The sequence below is a fragment of the Salvelinus fontinalis genome, chromosome 15, assembly GCF_029448725.1.
Source record: "Salvelinus fontinalis isolate EN_2023a chromosome 15, ASM2944872v1, whole genome shotgun sequence".
Taxonomy (NCBI): Eukaryota; Metazoa; Chordata; class Actinopteri; order Salmoniformes; family Salmonidae; genus Salvelinus; species Salvelinus fontinalis.
This window is the reverse complement of record NC_074679.1, coordinates 42,610,257-42,627,282: the sequence shown is the minus strand read 5'-3', so window position 1 is coordinate 42,627,282 and position 17,026 is coordinate 42,610,257. Positions and strand designations below refer to the sequence as shown.

Here is a 17,026-nt window from a genome sequence, read left to right as displayed (position 1 = left end):
TGTCCGGCTGCGGGGACTGTACCAGGGGATTTATACTACTATCTGTACTTACTGGTGGCACAGACGCTGTTTCATCCTTTCCTACACTGAAATTACCCTTGCCTAACGATTGCGTCTGAAGCTGGGCTTGCAGCACAGCTATCCTCGCCGTAAGGCGGTCGTTCTACTGTATATTATGAGTACAGTGACTGCAATTAGAAGGCATCATGTTAATGTTACTACTTAGCTTCGGCTGTTGAAGGTGCTGACGAACCATGTCCAGATAAAGCGTACGGAGTGAAAAAGTTGAATGAAAAAAAAGTTGAGGGAAAAACAAAAAATATAAACAGTAATTAAAAAGTAAAAACCATAAAGTTGTCAGGTAGCAAAGTAAGGTTGGCAACAAAACGCACAGCAACACGTCTGCAAGTTGCAAGAAGTGACGTAAGTTTTCAAGTTGCTAGGTGCTGTTTGAAAAAAAAGTTGCCAGCATAGTCTGAAAAGTTGCTAAAAAAAAGTTGCTAAATCTAGCAACAAAACTGCTAAATTGGCATCACAGTTTTCTCCTATCACAGCCATTAAACTCGGTAAGGGTGTGTTTTAACTCTTAATCTGGTGTTATGACGTGCCCTGGGGGAAGGATCATAGACCCCCTCCATCCTCTCTCTCGCTCCCCACAGTTTTATGACTTAGCGACAGGTCGTAAATATCTGGAAGGGGCTCCCTTTGCACATGCAGTATTGAGGGAGCGAGAACAAAGAGACTTGGCCAAACTCCTAATCCCCAAAATTTGAGAATGAAACAATATTTCTACTTTTGAGAATGTGGGAATGGTCCGTGGACACTTAAGGAACAGTTATTATGAGTGTGTTTAATTTGGTGGTCTCAAATGAAGGACAGGAAACACGCATAACTGTATCTCTTAAAGTGTACATTTCCCAGCTGTCAGGTTTATATCTAAATATTGTGAAATGTATGTGATTATACATTAAACTATTTGTGAAAGATGTAATGTTATATTAACCTTCTAAATGAGAGTATGGATTTTCATATAAAGATGAACTAGTCAGTGGCCCCAGACATCACATTAGGCGTCATAGAACCGCCCCTTCTTCCACAGAGTATAAAACACCATCCTACAAAATATACATTAAGTCAGAGAACGCCGAGACAGAGTCCGCATGTTGGAATGGCTGTAATTCTATAGGCCAGGGAGACCATAAAGCTGTAGTTTTGGCTACATGGCTGGATATGGTTAAACTCTGAGACTATCGATCACTACAGAAGAAGAAGCAAATTCTAGACGACACGAATTACTAGTCTGCAGCTAGAAATTACGTACAGTGCCTTGCAAAAGTATTCATCCCCCTTGGCGTTTTTCTATTTTGTTGCATTACAACCTCTAATTTAATGTAATGGACATACACAAAATAGTCCAAATTGGTGAAGTGAATTTTTTGTTGTTGATATATTACAAAATAAATGTAATGGAAAAGTGGTGTGTGCATATGTATTCACCCCCTTTGCTATGAAGCCCCTAAATAAGATCTGGTGCAACCAATTACCTTCAGAAGTCACATAATTATTTAAATGAAGTCCACCTGTGTGCTATCTAAGTGTCACATGATCTCAGTATATATACACCTGTTCTGAAAGGCCCCAGAGTCTGCAACACCACTAAGCAAGGGGATCCACCAAGCAAGCGGCATCATGAAGACGAAGAGCTCTCCAAACAGGTCAGGGACAAAGTTGAGGACTAGTACAGATGAGGGTAGGGTTATAAAAAAATATCTAAAACTTTGAACATCCTACGGAGCAACATTAAATCCATTATTTAAAAAATGAAAAGAATATGGCACCACAACAAACCTGCCAAAAGAGGGCCGCCCACCAAAATTCACGGACCAGGCAAGGAGAGCATTAATCAGAGAGGCAACAAAGAGACCAAAGATAACACTGAAGGAGCTGCAAAGCTCCACAGCGGAGATTGGAGTATCTGTCCATTGGACCACTAAGCCGTACACCCCACAGAGCTGGGCTTTACGGAAGAGTGGCCAGAAAAAAAGCCATTCCTTAAAGAAAAAAATAAGCAAACAGGTTTGGTGAGACCAACATGGAGCTTTTTGGCCATAAGGAGAACACTATGTCTGGCGCAAACTCAACACCTCTCATCACCGCGAGAGCACCATCCCCACAGTGTAGCATGGGGGTGGCAGCATCATGCTGTGGGATGTTTTTCATCGGCAGGGACTGGGAAACTGGTCAGAATTTAAGGAATGATGGATGGGGGTAAATACAGGGATATTCTTGTGGGAAACCTGTTTCTGTCTTCCAAAGATTTGAGACTGGGACGGAGGTTCACCTTCCAGCAGGACAATGACCCTAAGCATACTGCTAAAGCAACACTCAAGTAGTTTAAGAGGGAACATTTAAATGTCTTGAAATGGCCTAGTCAAAGCTCAGAACTCAATCCAATTTAGAATCTGTGGTATGACTTAAAAATTGCTGTACACCAGTGGAACCCATCCAACTTGAAGGAGCTGGAGCAGTTTTGCCTTAAAGAATGTGTAGAAATCCCTGTGTTTAGATGTGCCAAGCTTATAGGGACATACCCCAAGAGACTTGCAGCTGTAATTGCTTCAAAAGGTGGCTCTACAAGGTATTGACTTTGGGGGGTGAATAGCTATGCCCACTCAAGTAAAAAAAATAAAAAATCTTATTTCTTGTTTGTTTCACAATAAAAAATATTTTGCATTTTCAAAGTGTTAGGCATGTTGTGTAAATCAAATGATACAACCCCCCCCCCCAAAAAAAAAAATGTATTTGAATTCCAAGTTGTAATGCAAAAAAAATAGGAAAAATGCCAATGGTGAATACTTTTGCAAGCCACTGTAACCCTGGTACGAGAATACCGCCAACCGCCGAAGCATCTATCTATGAGAACATTTCCGAATGGTACTCTGAAGTATCCTTTCTAACCACGAAAGACACTGTGACTTCTGAGAAAGTTAACCAGAGACTCTGATGATCTCTACCGGATGATTGAGTGTTTTCAACAGAGAGACAACAACGGCAAACAGGCGTAAATATGTACATTGCAATTTCTTTCAGAATGAGCGGCCGTTCATGTGCAAAGTATTAGCATGTCCATGAGTACAATTATCCACTGTGTGTATTGAATCTATTTTGTCTTTCCCAGTTTCTCAGTCCACACCCCTTTCCTTTGTCTACCAAGCCGTCATATCGGCTTAGCCCACTAGGGACTATTCTATCATTGTTAGTAACCAATATCTACTGTTTGTTTGTTATGTAATTCTGTGTGAGTTGAGTTGAGTTTGAGTTTATTTTTACAGGGACAGTGCACATTAATCAACGTTTCAGTAAAAGTGCCGGTTTTAGCCAGCCGGCTAATTTTCAACAGCAGTCCCTGGGCAGGTTATTAAAAACAATTACAATATAGACAATAGCAACATAGAACAAGACATAGCATACAGACATAGCAACATAGGACAAGCAAGACGTAGCATACAGACAGAGCAACATAGAACAAAAAGCAGCAAGACAAAATTCATAAAAGCAACACACCTCACAAGTTACAGACAACAGACATTAGTTAGTAATTAAATAGTTTAACCAATTTGTATATCGCTGATTCATGACTTTGTCTCGGGTTCATGCAGATATCCAAGGGTTTGCGACGTTCATTAATTAGAACTGTTGAGGTAATACTAATACATTAATGAGCGTGACTAATCGATCAGATATTAATATCTGAAGAGTTATATTCTGAAAATTATAGCTCTGTAAACTTCAATCTTTTCTGTGGTCCCCGGCTTCCTAGTTAATTAATGTTTACATGATTTGTTTAATCACGTAATAATTAAACCTAGAGAACTGATTTGATATAAATATGTCTTCACATTTAATGATAGTCCAGACACGTCACTGGGTTAAGTCAAGATGTATCTATTAATCTTGTTGCACCAAATTTTAAACCTAGTTTTAAATGAATCCTAGTTAAATTAAATCCTTCCTCTAATCTAAGTTTAGTTTTCACTTTAAACCTGGATTAATTTTAAGCCGGTTGCTCAAGGAATTCAAACAAATATAAATTTAGATTGGAGATTCATTCTAAACTGCCACTTGAGGTGGTTTAACTGATAAAAGGGCAGCATATCTAGTGTGGAGAGATCAACATGTGCCCAGTTTGAACAACAATTGAATGGGGGTGTATGATATGCCCAGCCTTGGTACAAATGATGATGTTATGCAACATGCTGTAACGGGCCTGATAACGGTAACATTGTAGCATTAACGTTGGTTTTAACGTGCATTATAGGCATTGATATTCACCAGTTATTTATGCTTACTAAATATTGGTGGGTCAAGTTGTCCGTCGTCTTCATAGGGGTTATGGAGAGGGGCAAACTGCTGGGGAATCATCTCGCATGTAACGGCTTTCCTCTTCCTCTTCATCAGAAGAGGAGGAGCAGGGATTGAACCAATATGCAGCGGAGTTTGAAGACATATTTATTAAAGAAAACACGAACTCGACTATACACTAACAAAACAACAAACGACGTAGACGCACCTGAACATAAGAACTTACAAAATAACGAAGAACGCATGAAACAGGAACAGACTACATAAACCGAAAAAACAAACAAACCGAAAACAGTCCCGTGTGGAGCAACACATACACAGACACAGGAGACAACCACCCAACAACGAACACTGTGAAAACACCTACCTAAATATGACTCTTAATTAGAGGAACGCCAAACACCTGCCTCTAATTAAGAGCCATACCAGGCAACCCATAAACCAACATAGAAACAGAAAACATAGAATGCCCACCCAAACTCACGTCCTGACCAACTAACACATACAACAAACTAACAGAAATAGGTCAGGAACGTGACATCGCATATCTTCTGGGTGATAGGATCAATTCCCTTGGATGGAGGCCCCCCTCCGGCTCCGGTCTGAAATAGCCCCCACCTCTCCTCCGCTGCATCCTTTTTGGCTTTGGTTCTTAAAAACAAAGTCCAGCATGCTTTCATCCTATTTGGGTCCCTCTTTTCTTTAATCCGTGTCGATCCATTACGTTTGTTGCATAAAATGGCCCAGGTGTCTTCCTTCTTTTTGACAGATGTCTTTCTTTTTATCTTCCAGTACCTTACTAAATTCCTCCATCAGCTCTGAAAATAGTTTTTTTTTAATAGTGGAGAAATTTGAACAACTTTGACGTGCCATGATCAGGTGGCTTGCAGACAAATAATAAATGACTAAATAACGTTAAGTAATGAAAATAAATAATATTGTATGCGAGCTACCTTGTTTTATAAACTAGCTAGCTACAGTAGCTAACAAATTTGTTTTCTGTCTAGTACTGGCAAATAATGGATTTTATTTTTCCAATCAGCCAACCCATGAGAACCTTTCACGATGGAGTTGCAGTAGTTCTAACGTTACTTTGTTATTATTTTATCAAGGAACAGCAACTTGTGGCCTCAATTGACAAGTAGGCTAGCTACTTCGTTTCAACTCATGAAATAACTTATATATTGGTGTAACATGTCACTAATCATAGTTTAAAACTGTTAATGATAGATTTACTGATCCAGATTTAAAATTAAGTGGTGCAACACATCTCAGATTAATTATATACCTAGATTTACAAAACCTAGATTAGCTCTAATCCTAGATTAATTTAAACCATGTTGGTGCAAACCACCCTGACTGTTTTGCTCTCATGGTGAAATCCCTGAGCGGTTTCCTCCCTGAATTATGGGAAGACGCTTTGTAGTGACTGGGTGCATTGACACAGTATCCAAAGTGTAATTAATAACTTTACCATGTTGAAAGGGACATTCGATATCTGTTTTTTTTGCGAAAACATATTTCCACTTTGACGTTATGGGATATTGTGTGTAGGCCAATTATATTTTTGGGTGCAATTTTAATACATTTTAAATTCAGGCTGTTACACAACAAAATGTGGACGAGTCAAGGAGTGTCAATACTTTCTGAAGTCACTGTAAATTACTAAAATTATTCCTTTCTAATTGTATGTTGGAATGATTCATACATCTTAGCTCTTAATTGCCTTATTTCGCAGTCAAGCCAAGGTCATGAGTTCTCATAGCTGTTAAGGCAGACCATTGACATTACTAAATGTTTTGGTTCACCCTTTTAGAATTAAGACTCCTTTTGAGATGTTTAGTCTTGGACAATAAGTGATTTTTCTTAATTTGGATGAATCCCATTGAGAAAATGCAAGGTAGAACCAATCCAAACATTCTACATGTTGTGAATGTGCCTCTAACATCCAACAGACGTGGGGCTTCTCTTCCCTCAGTAGGCAAGCTCATCCCCTTGGTAGCAATGGACCTCAGATGACCCATAAAGAGTCACGGCGACCTGGGCATGTACCAATATGCAATAAAGCAGAATAACAAGTCCCTGGCATTTATTGTCAAGTTTATTGTTGGCAGAGCTCACTGACAGATCTGGGAAAAGTTTACAGGAATGGTTTTATTAGACCTGCTATTGTTGCTAGCAGGGACAGTTGATGGGAAGAAGTTTTGGCTATTGTTAAACAACCGCTGATGGATGAGAAGAAGCTGGAGTTCAAAGCATGGAGAGACACGTATTGGTCCATGGCCAGTATTTAGCCTATAAATAGGTCTCAGAGTAGGAGTGCTGATGATCTAGGATCAGTTGTGCCTTTTTAGATCATAATGAATCAGTTTATTATAAACAAGGGACGACCTGATCCTAGTAGCACTCCTACTCTGGGAAGCTTGATAAATACAGGCTCAGGTCTTAACAATGCCATGGGTTTGGGCCAACACAGCCTGGACTGCCACTGACCCACATCCGAAGTAGTCGTTGTTGTCTCCCAGACCCCCCCAAAAAATGTGTTTCCCCTCAATATATTGTGTCATGTTGGACCCAAGCCACATTGTTGTGTCGCTCAGGAACATCACCGGGCAGAGGATGCTCGCCAAATGTCTTAAACACATGACAAGAGCAATTTAGTGTGATCTTAGACTTGGCACTCTCCCTGGCGAAACAGGGTGCGAATCCACACACTTGAAGTCTAGCTGCAGATTAATTTAATACTTGGTTTGTAATACTTGATACTTTCCAAGTCAGCATGCAATTTATTGAATCAGGTTGCCAGCATATATAAAAATCACATTTAACGCACCAACAAATATTTGCCTTGGCCGACATAATTATCTTGAAATTTCAGATGACAGCCCCATCTCAGTGCTTGCGCTCAGTTAAATATTGGATCCAAGTTGTAAATAAATGTCTCGACATAGTCGTGATAGCAAAGGAAGACATCATTCTGTCAGCTTGGGTTGCTTCAATGAGAGGTGGTCTTAAGGCCTACAGCTTGTTCTTGAACATGTTCTATTAGCTCCCTATTGTTTAGGCATCTAAAATGATGCCCAATATTCTGAACGTTCTTGTAATTTCCCTAAGACTCCATCGAATTAAATGTATTGTCTTCTCAAATGCAATTGCATTAAAAAGTCCTGTGGATGTTTATTATACCTTGTCAGGGTTGTAACTAGATTGCTTTTGTCAGTGACCTCTGATATACAGTGCCTTCAGAAAGTTTTCACACTCCTTGACTTTTTCCACATTTTGTTATGTTTACAGCCCTGCTTTTAAAATGGACTTGATCTCTGTACCCCACACATACAATTATCTGTAAGGTCCCTTAGTCGAGCAATGAATTTCAAATTCAACCTCAAAGACCAGGGATGTCTTCCAATGCCTCGTAAAGGGCAACTATTGATAGATTTTTTTTTTAAAGAAGCTGATATTAAACATTCCTTTGAGCATGGTGAAGTAATTATGTCTAGCAATGATCAACAACCAATTTGACAGAGCTTGAATATTTTTTTATGGGCAGATGTTGCACAATTAATCTATGGAAAGCTCTTAGAGACTTACCCAGAAAGACTCACAGATGTAATCGCTGCCAAAGGAGCTTCCACAAAGTATTGACTCGGGATATTTCTTAATTTAATTTTCAATAGGTTTTCAAAATGTTTAAATCATGTTTTCACTTTGTCATTATGCGGTATTGTATGTAGATGGGTGAGAAATTATCTATTTAATCCATTTTGAATTCAGGCTGTAACACAACAAAATGTGGAATAAGTCAAGGGGCATAAATACTTTCTGAAGGCACAGTTCAATTGAATTCCATTTTATTCCGTTTTTTTCTGTGAACTTAATGCCCACATTGCACAGTTTCTCTAGAGATAAATCAGATCAAGCCCTAACTGTGTGATGGAGTTGTAGTTTCCAACAGGCCAAAATATTCTACATAGAAAACATGGTAATTAACTACACTAACCATAATCCATTGCACTCCTACGTTTACGCCTGCTACATAAGAGACAGAAGAATGTGCAATCGAGAGTTGCTTTGCGAGGTATCTCTACCTGAAAATATATGATCTAAGTGATTAATAGTTGGTATTCAAGCAGTAATAAAATTAAGCCTTATTTACTTTTACTAAAATTGTGATTTTGTCAGACAGCATAGACTCTATAGCTCTATAGAGATGAGATGATGATTTGGAATGAAATAATAAAGTCATCAAATAAAACATGTAATATGCACAACTGAAACATTTTAATAAAGTAAAGTAATGTTAATAAATGATGGTTAAGTGATAAGCAGTAAAGGGCAGTCACTACCATCATCAACCCAACTGACCTCAAAAAGCACTAATTGCTCAGCATAGTTTTATCAATATCATGGAAGTCATTATATTACGTGAAATTGCAACTCAAAACATAATTCCCTGGGGACTTTTTGACGAGAAGTAGGTTGCTCAGTGCAGGCAAGCAACAACAACAAAAATACCAAATTTTAGAATGTAACTGGCTGTTACTACAATCTCAGGTAAAAACAAAAAAATATGTAAAATGTCTGCTTAAAAACTATTTCTCTGCTATTAATTTTTTTTGTGTTGGCTCAACTAGACAATTGTGTTTACACTGCCCTGCTTAGAGGGGACAAGTGTTGTGCTGTACATCTTGAGGTAGCGGTTGATGTGACAAGTTTGTTATGTTTAGGTATTTTTGCAAAAATTCTACTAAGTGTGAAGGTCCTCTAATTTACCTGCCCCTCAGCTCTTTCCTCTCTCTTCCTCCTCTTGCTCTATTTCTCCCTGTCTCTTTCCCTCTTCTACTCCCTTCCTCCCTCTCTCTTCCTCCTCAGTGAAGTTTCAGTGATATGTCATGTCATAATCCTGACACAGCACTTCCTCTCAGTCCCTCAGTTTCAGCTCATTCCTGCCCCTGGGCCATCACAATGTCTCTTTGGACAATGCCCGTCCTTCTTTGCATCACCCCCTCATTTCGGGAGTCCTGGCATCACTGCTCAGGAGGATGACGTCACTGGTACTGAATGGCCTGTCCTTGCCCTCTATTTCCCTGTCTGAGGGCCATGACTCCACCTCCAAATCGATCCCGCTCCAGAGTACAGGCCTAGGTGTAACGCTCATTCCTTCGACGATAAACACGAATCCGACCATCACCCCTGGCGAGACAAAACCGTGACTCGTCAGTGAAGAGCACTTTTTGCCAGTCCTGTCTGGTCCAGCGACGGGTGGGTTTGTGCCCATAGGCAACGTTGTTGCCGGTGAAGTCTGGTGAGGACTTGCCTTATAACAGGCCTATAAGCCATCAGTCCAGCCTCTCTCAGCCGATTGCGGACAGTCTGAGCACTGATGGAGGGATTGTGCATTCCTGGTGTAACTCGAGTAGTTGTTGTTGCCATCCTGTACCTGTCCCGCAGGTGTGATGTTTGGATGTACCAATCCTGTGCAGGTGTTGTTACACGTGGTCTGCCACTGCGAGGACGATCAGCTGTCCGTCCTGTCTCCCTGAAGAGCTGTCTTAGGCGTCTCACAGTACGGACATTGCAATTTATTGCCCTGGCCACATCTGCAGTCCTCATGCCTCCTTGCAGAAAAACGCGACTCGAGCATTTCCAGTCGGGCTTTCAGGGTTTTGTTGTCATTTTTGAACATTGCGCACTGTTTCTCTATGTCCTGTATTCTGGCCTCGTGATCAACTGTCGTCTGCTCAACCTCATGCACCCTTCCCTTAGTTGCCTTCACAGTTTCGGCCAAAGTCCCAATACTCTTTAAGATATCAGCCAACCTTGTGTCCACCTTCTTGCTTAGTGAGTTTATGGCAGCAAGTATGTCACTTTGAGTAGGATCTGTGGGGAACTCTTGGAAGCTAGCCTCTTCAGCTAACTCCTCGTGGGTCGGCGACATTGAAATTGGTTCGTTGTCTATCTCATTCAAATTATCTTGTTTAGCGCCCGCTTTTTTGGTGCCTTTTCCCTTTGTCATATTTGTTTGAAGGTATAGGTTGTGAGAGGTTAAGATAAATACAAATTTGTTTCAAAATAGAGCAGAGCTCTAGCAAAGCACGTCTACTCCATAGCACGCTCTCTAGCGCCCCCATGCTCAGTTTGTTGCGTGCTGCATTGCGGTGCCATGTACCACGAGCAGCATTTGACCCAGAGGTTGTTATACTAGGTGTTTGGTTTGTGTTTTATAAATGTGCAATAAGCATAAAGCACAATTATTTAGGGAATTATATAAGTAACTCGTTTTATTTATGAGAAATAAGGTAGGCCTCTTAATTTCAACATCTGAACAAATTGAACGGGCAAACATTCTCTTCAAACAGTTGGAGATGGACCTTGTTAGCTAGCAAATAGATCTAAATTGGCTAAACTTTAAATATGAAGATTAGTTGGCTACTCACTAGGAAGTGAGCTTGTGCTTAAGAGGTTATGGTACCGGTGTTCATTTTCTATAATGCCTGCTACAAGAAGTTAGTCATTATTAGCGAACGTGCATTATGCATGGTTCTGGTTAACAAAAAGAGCATTTTCATAAACAGACTTGAAAGGCAGATATCAGTGATTATTTTTATAAAATAATTACGTTATTAGTGGGTGTTATGGTTGGAAGGTTTATATTTTGCCTAGGTATGCCCTGAATTCATTATATTAATGCTGACTGTTTGAAATGCAGTGTATTTTACCTTTAACCCTTTGACACGTACGAACACACGGCTGTGATCAAGGTCGTTAGAACGTCTAGTTACGATTCACGCTACAGTCAGCGTTTGAGTGGGCCACTGTTTTTTTCACAGAAACATTTTGCGCAAACACTCTAAACAATGTTATATCCTCATTGTGAGCAGTTTATTTTTGGATGCAACATACACAGAAGTAGCAACAGCATAACACAATTCTCATCCACATCTGAAAATGTCTTTCACCAAGTCCAGTCTTTGATGCCTAACCAAACCATTGTGTACCAAAACAGTCAGACAAGAGAAAAAAAATGTTATTGGCCAAGTCCCTGGTATCCTTATCCGCTTCCTTGAAACAATGCTCCTTCCCATCGCTAACTTTTCTCTTTGTGACTTTTCTTTCCTTTCCTCTTTCCTTTCCTCCTCGTTCTTTCAACCATTTTGGTGAATGAGGTCAGATAAATGGCATTGGGGCTGGGAATGATGAAAGCATTCCCTGCTAACCGATGTAACGCTGTGTCGCTTCAGGAAATCCTGTGCTGCTGCCATGTTCCTGTAATACAGGAGGAAGAGAGGGGGTGATTGGGATAACAGTTTGGGATTATTCCCGTAATGGCTGTCTATGGGGCCCGGGTGAACCTTATCTTTGCCCGCCATTGTGTTTTTAATTCCTTTCATCGCGTCAGTTGATTTCTCTCCTCTGACATGGCTAAATGGCCTCTATTGTACACAACATCAAGTCAGTGCCTCGAGTAGGGTTGCAAAGTCCCAGTTGGAGGATTCCCGGAATCAGGAGGGAATAAGCAGGAAGTCCAAAATCCTCCAACCAGGATTTCTGGAAAACCAGGGTATTTATTGTTCCTGGATTTTTCTCTGCAGTTAGTTACCAGAATAGATAGCCACTGTTCATGATTTATGTGATGTCGACCTGAAATGAACATGCTCTTAGTCGTGTAGGCTTTCAGCTATTTTGTTCAAGCTATTTTGTTCACTTTGCACGCAGGCCCAAAGAAAAATTATAGATTACAATCTTGCCACCGGCCACATTAAAGTTAAGAAAGTGGTTTAGTGGTCTTCCCTTTAAACTATCTACATTTGAATGGACTGTCTCTTCAACCCCATCTACATTTGAGTGGACTGTCTCTTTAAACCCATCTAATAACCTCTCTCTCTCTCTCTCTCTCTAGCACCTGGTCCAGTGGGATGCGGGAGACGCGGAGTGCCTGCTGCAGCTGGTGAAGGAGCTGATCCAGCAGTACCCGCCAATACCAGTGCCAGCGTCTGCGCGAGAGCACCCGGCTGCTCTTCGAGTACGATAGCCTGCTCAAGGACCCCAACTATTGCAGGAGCATGGAGATCTACACCGGGCACAAGAACAGCTGGGTATGCTACATGATACAGCCACATCAAAGGACATGGTTACAACCACTCAGAGTTGTGCACATTATGTGGCTCAGCATTCATCTTCGCTTTGTTTTAAATGTTTGTATACACACACACACATTATTTTTAGAAGCTTTATATTGGTTTCATCTTATGGACAGACTGATATGAGGCTATAGTTTCTCTGATTCTCTCAAACATTTGACTCCACATCTAAACCTCATCCTCCCGAGTGGCGCAGCGGTCTAAGGCACTGCATCTCGGTGCTAGAGGGGTCACTCAGACCCTGGTTCGATTACCAGCTGTATCACAACCGTCCGTGATCGGGAGTCCCATAGGGCGGTGCGCAATTGGCCTCCCGGTGCACAGTTGGCCCAGGGTTAGGGTTTGGACGGGGTAGGCCGTTATTGTAAATAAGAATTTGTTCTTAACTGACTTGCCTAGTTAAATAAAGGTTAGATCAAAAATTTAAAATCCTATCTAAACCCATAGAAACTGCAGCACCCAGACAGAATGCAGACATACTCCACCAGTTCAGCTAGCTCCAGGTTAGCAAATGAACAGCAGTGAGGTGAATGTCACTGACATGCCATGTGAAAAGGTGGATTATGCTAAGTGAGGATTTAACGCCCCAAGTTTTTTCCAGAGCAAGGACAAGCCATACAGTAGCTAGGTTATTTATCATCAATATGATTACTTAGTACCTGTATTGACTGCATCAAAACAGGATAAGCTAGTTTAGCTAGCTAGCTAGGCTAATTGAGGCTGCATGCGCTTTCTCGTCCTACACAGTTACAAACAACAAATCCATTCAGAATATTAAGTGGCAGCCTTGATGACTTATGATTGGCCTAACTTTTGCCACCACACACACACAGAGGCTCTCTGACTGTAGCCTATTGTCGCTTAGATGACTTACAACAAGCTACATACTACACCAGTGAAAAGCAAGAGCAGCAGCATAAATTATACACTTTATCTCTCGCTCTTTCTCTAGCAGTCGCATTCAGGTCCTTCCAGACAAATCAGTTAAAATTACACATACCCAAAACCTGTGACAATCATATCAGATCCAACCCGTGACATTATTTAGAATTCTGGATCCATTCGGATACAGGTGAATTCATGGAGACGGCTGATCGTGGACTACAGGAGACAAGAGGGAGCATGCCCCCATCCACAACGACAGGGCTGCAGTGGAGAGGGTCAAAAGCTCCTTTGCGTGTACATCACTGAGGACCTGAAATAGTCCCACCACACTGACACCATTGTGAAGAAGGCGCAACACCTTCTACAGCCACAAACTTATACAGATGCACCATTGAGACCATTCTGTTGGGCTGCATCACCACCTGATACGGCAACTACACCGCCTTCAACCGCATGGCTCTCCAGAGGTGGTGTTGTCAACCCAACGCATCACCTGGGGCACGCTGCATACCCTCCAGGACATTTACAGCACTCAGTGTCAAAGGAAGGCCAAGAAGATAATCAAGGGCCTCAGCCACCCCACCCACAGTCTGTTGACTCTGCTACCTTATAGCAGACAGAGACGGTACAGGTGCGTCAAAGCTGTGACACGGAGACTGAAAAAAGCTTCTACTGTATCTCCAGGCAATCAGACTGCCCTGCACCTTTAGTCTAATGCCCCATGTATACAGTCATTGAATGTTGGTCACCTCAGATTCAGTTTATATACTGTTGTTTACTCACATCTTAGACCGCTGCACCACTCGGGAGCCCCAAGTAGTCAATAAGTATTCAACTTTTTTTTTTAATGGCAAGCCTAAATAAGTTCAGGAGTAAAAATATACTCAACAAGTCACATAATAAGTTGCATTGAATAATAGCGTTTAACATGATATTTAAATGACTACCCTATCTCTGTACCCCACACATACAATTATCTGTAAGGTCCCTCAATCCAGCAGTGAATTTGAAGCACAGATTCAATCACAAAGACCAGGGAGGTTTTCCAATGGTTCGCAAGAAAGGGCACCTATTGGTAGATTTCAAAAATAAAAACAGACATTGAACATCCCTTTGAGCATGGTGCAGTCATTAATTACACGTTGGATGGTGTATCAATGCACCCAGTCACGACAAAGCTACATGATCCATTCCTAACTCAGTTGCCAGAGAGGAAGGAAACCGCTCAGCGATTTCACCATGAGGCCAATGGTGATTTTAAAACAGTTAGAGTTTAATGGCTGTGATGGGAGATAACTGAGGATGGATCAGCAACGTTGAAGTTACTCCACGATACTAACATAAATGAAAGAGTGAAAAGAAGGAAGCCTGTACAGAAAAAAATATTCCAAAACATGCACCCTGTTTGCAATAAGGCAAAGTAACACTGCAAAAAATTGTGCAAATCAATGAACTTTATGTCCTAATTACAAAGTGTTTTGTTTGCGGCAAATCCAACACATTACTGAGTACCACAAGCATGGTGATGACTGTATCATGTTATGGGTATGCTTGTCATTGGCAAGGACTTGGGACTTTCGACGATAAAAAGAAACAGAACAGAGCTAAGCACAGGCAACATTTTTGAGGAAAACCTAGATCAGTCTGCTTTTCCACAGACATTGGTAGACCGTCACCTTTCAGCAGAACAATTACATAAAACACAAGGCCAAATATACACTGGAGTTGCTTACCAAGACGACATTGAATGTTCATGAGTGGCCTAGTTTACCGTTTTGACTCACAGCTGTAATCGCTACCAAACGTGATTCTAACATGTATTGACTCAGGGGGTTGAGTACTTAGCTAATCAAGATTTTATGATTTATTTTCCATTAATAAAAAAATAAAGTTTGAATTGTTCTTTGACTTTGATATTAGAGTATTTTGGGTCGATTGTTGACCAAAAAATTACAATTCAATCCATTTAAATCTCACTTTGTAATCTCACATAATAAAATGTGGAAAAGGGTAAGGGGTGTGAATACTTTATTCTCAACATAGCCCATCCTAATATACCTACTACTGTACATACCATTTTCTTTCCAAATTATATACTGTCTATGCACACCATGTCTTTATATTCTTGATTTTGACACATACCCACTCTAATATACATGTACAGTTGAAGTCGGAAGTTTACATACACCTTAGCCAAATACATTTAAACTCAGTTTTTCACAATTCCTGACATTTAATCCTGGTAGAAATTCCCTGCTTTAGGTCAGTTAGGAATACCACTTCATTTTAGGAATGTGAAATGTCAGAATAATAGCAGAGAATTATTTATTTCAGCTTTTATTTCTTTCATCACATTCCCAATGGGTCAGAAGTTTACATACACTCAATTAGTATTTGGTAGCATTGCCTTTAAATTGTTTAACTTGGGTCAAACGTTTCGGGTAGCCTTCCACAAGCTTCCTACAATAAGTTGGGTGAATTTTGGCCCATTCCTCCTGACAGCTGGTGTAACTAGGTCAGGTTTGTATGCCTCCTTGCTCCCACACGCTTTTTCAGTTCTGCCCACAAATTGTCTATGGGTTTGAGGTCAGGGCTTTGTGATGGCCACTCCAGTACCTTGACTTTGTTGTCGTTAAGCCATTTTGCCACAACTTTGGAAGTATGTTTGGGGTCATTGTCCATTTGGAAGACCCATTTGTGACCAAGCTTTAACTTCCTGACTGATGTCTTGAGATGTTGCTTCAATATATCCACCTAATTTTACTTCCTCATGACGCCATCTATTTTGTGAAGTGCACCAGTCCCTCCTGCAGCAAAGCACCCCCACACCATGATGCTGCCACCCTGTGCTTCACGGTTGGGATGGTGTTCTTTGGCTTGCAAGCATCTGTGTTTTTCCTCCGAACATAACGATGGTCATTATAGCCAACCAGTTCTATTTTTGTTTCATCAGACCAGAGGACATTAATCCAAAAAGTACGATCTTTGTCCCCATGTGCAGTTGCAAACCGTAGTCTGGCTTTTTTATGGACGTTTTGGAGCAGTGGCTTCTTCCTTGCTGAGCGGCCTTTCAGGTTATGTCGATATAGGACTCGTTTTACTGTGGATATAGATAATTTAGTACCCGTTTCCTCCAGCATCTTCACAGGGTCCTTTGCTGTTGTTCTGGGATTGATTTGCACTTTTCGCACCAAAGTACGTTCATCTCTAGGAGACAGAACGTGTCTGCTTCCTGAGCGGTATGACGGCTGCGTGGCCCAATGGTGTTTATACTTGCGTACTATTGTTTGTACAGATGAACGTGGTATCTTCAAGTGTTTGTAAATTGCTTTCAAGGATGAACCAGACTTGTGGAGTTCTACAAAAAAAATCTGATGTCTTGGCTGATTTCTTTTGATTTTCCCATTGTCAAGCAAAGAGGCACTGAGTTTGAAAGTAGGCCGCAAAATACATCCACAGGTACACCTCCAATTGTCTCAAATAATGTCAATTAGCCTATCAGAAGCTTCTAAAGCCATGACATAAATTTCTGGAATTTTCCAAGCTGTTTAAAGGCACAGTCAACTTCTGGCCCACTGGAATTGTGATACAGTGAATTATGAGTGAAATAATCTGCCTGTAAACAATTGTTGGAAAAA

The 17,026-nt window shown here is 40.9% G+C and overlaps 1 pseudogene; it reads left to right on the top strand.

Moving 5' to 3' along the window:
- The window catches only part of LOC129812123 (BRISC and BRCA1-A complex member 2-like), a 153,851-nt pseudogene that overhangs the window by 22,362 nt on the left and 114,463 nt on the right, over positions 1-17,026 (top strand).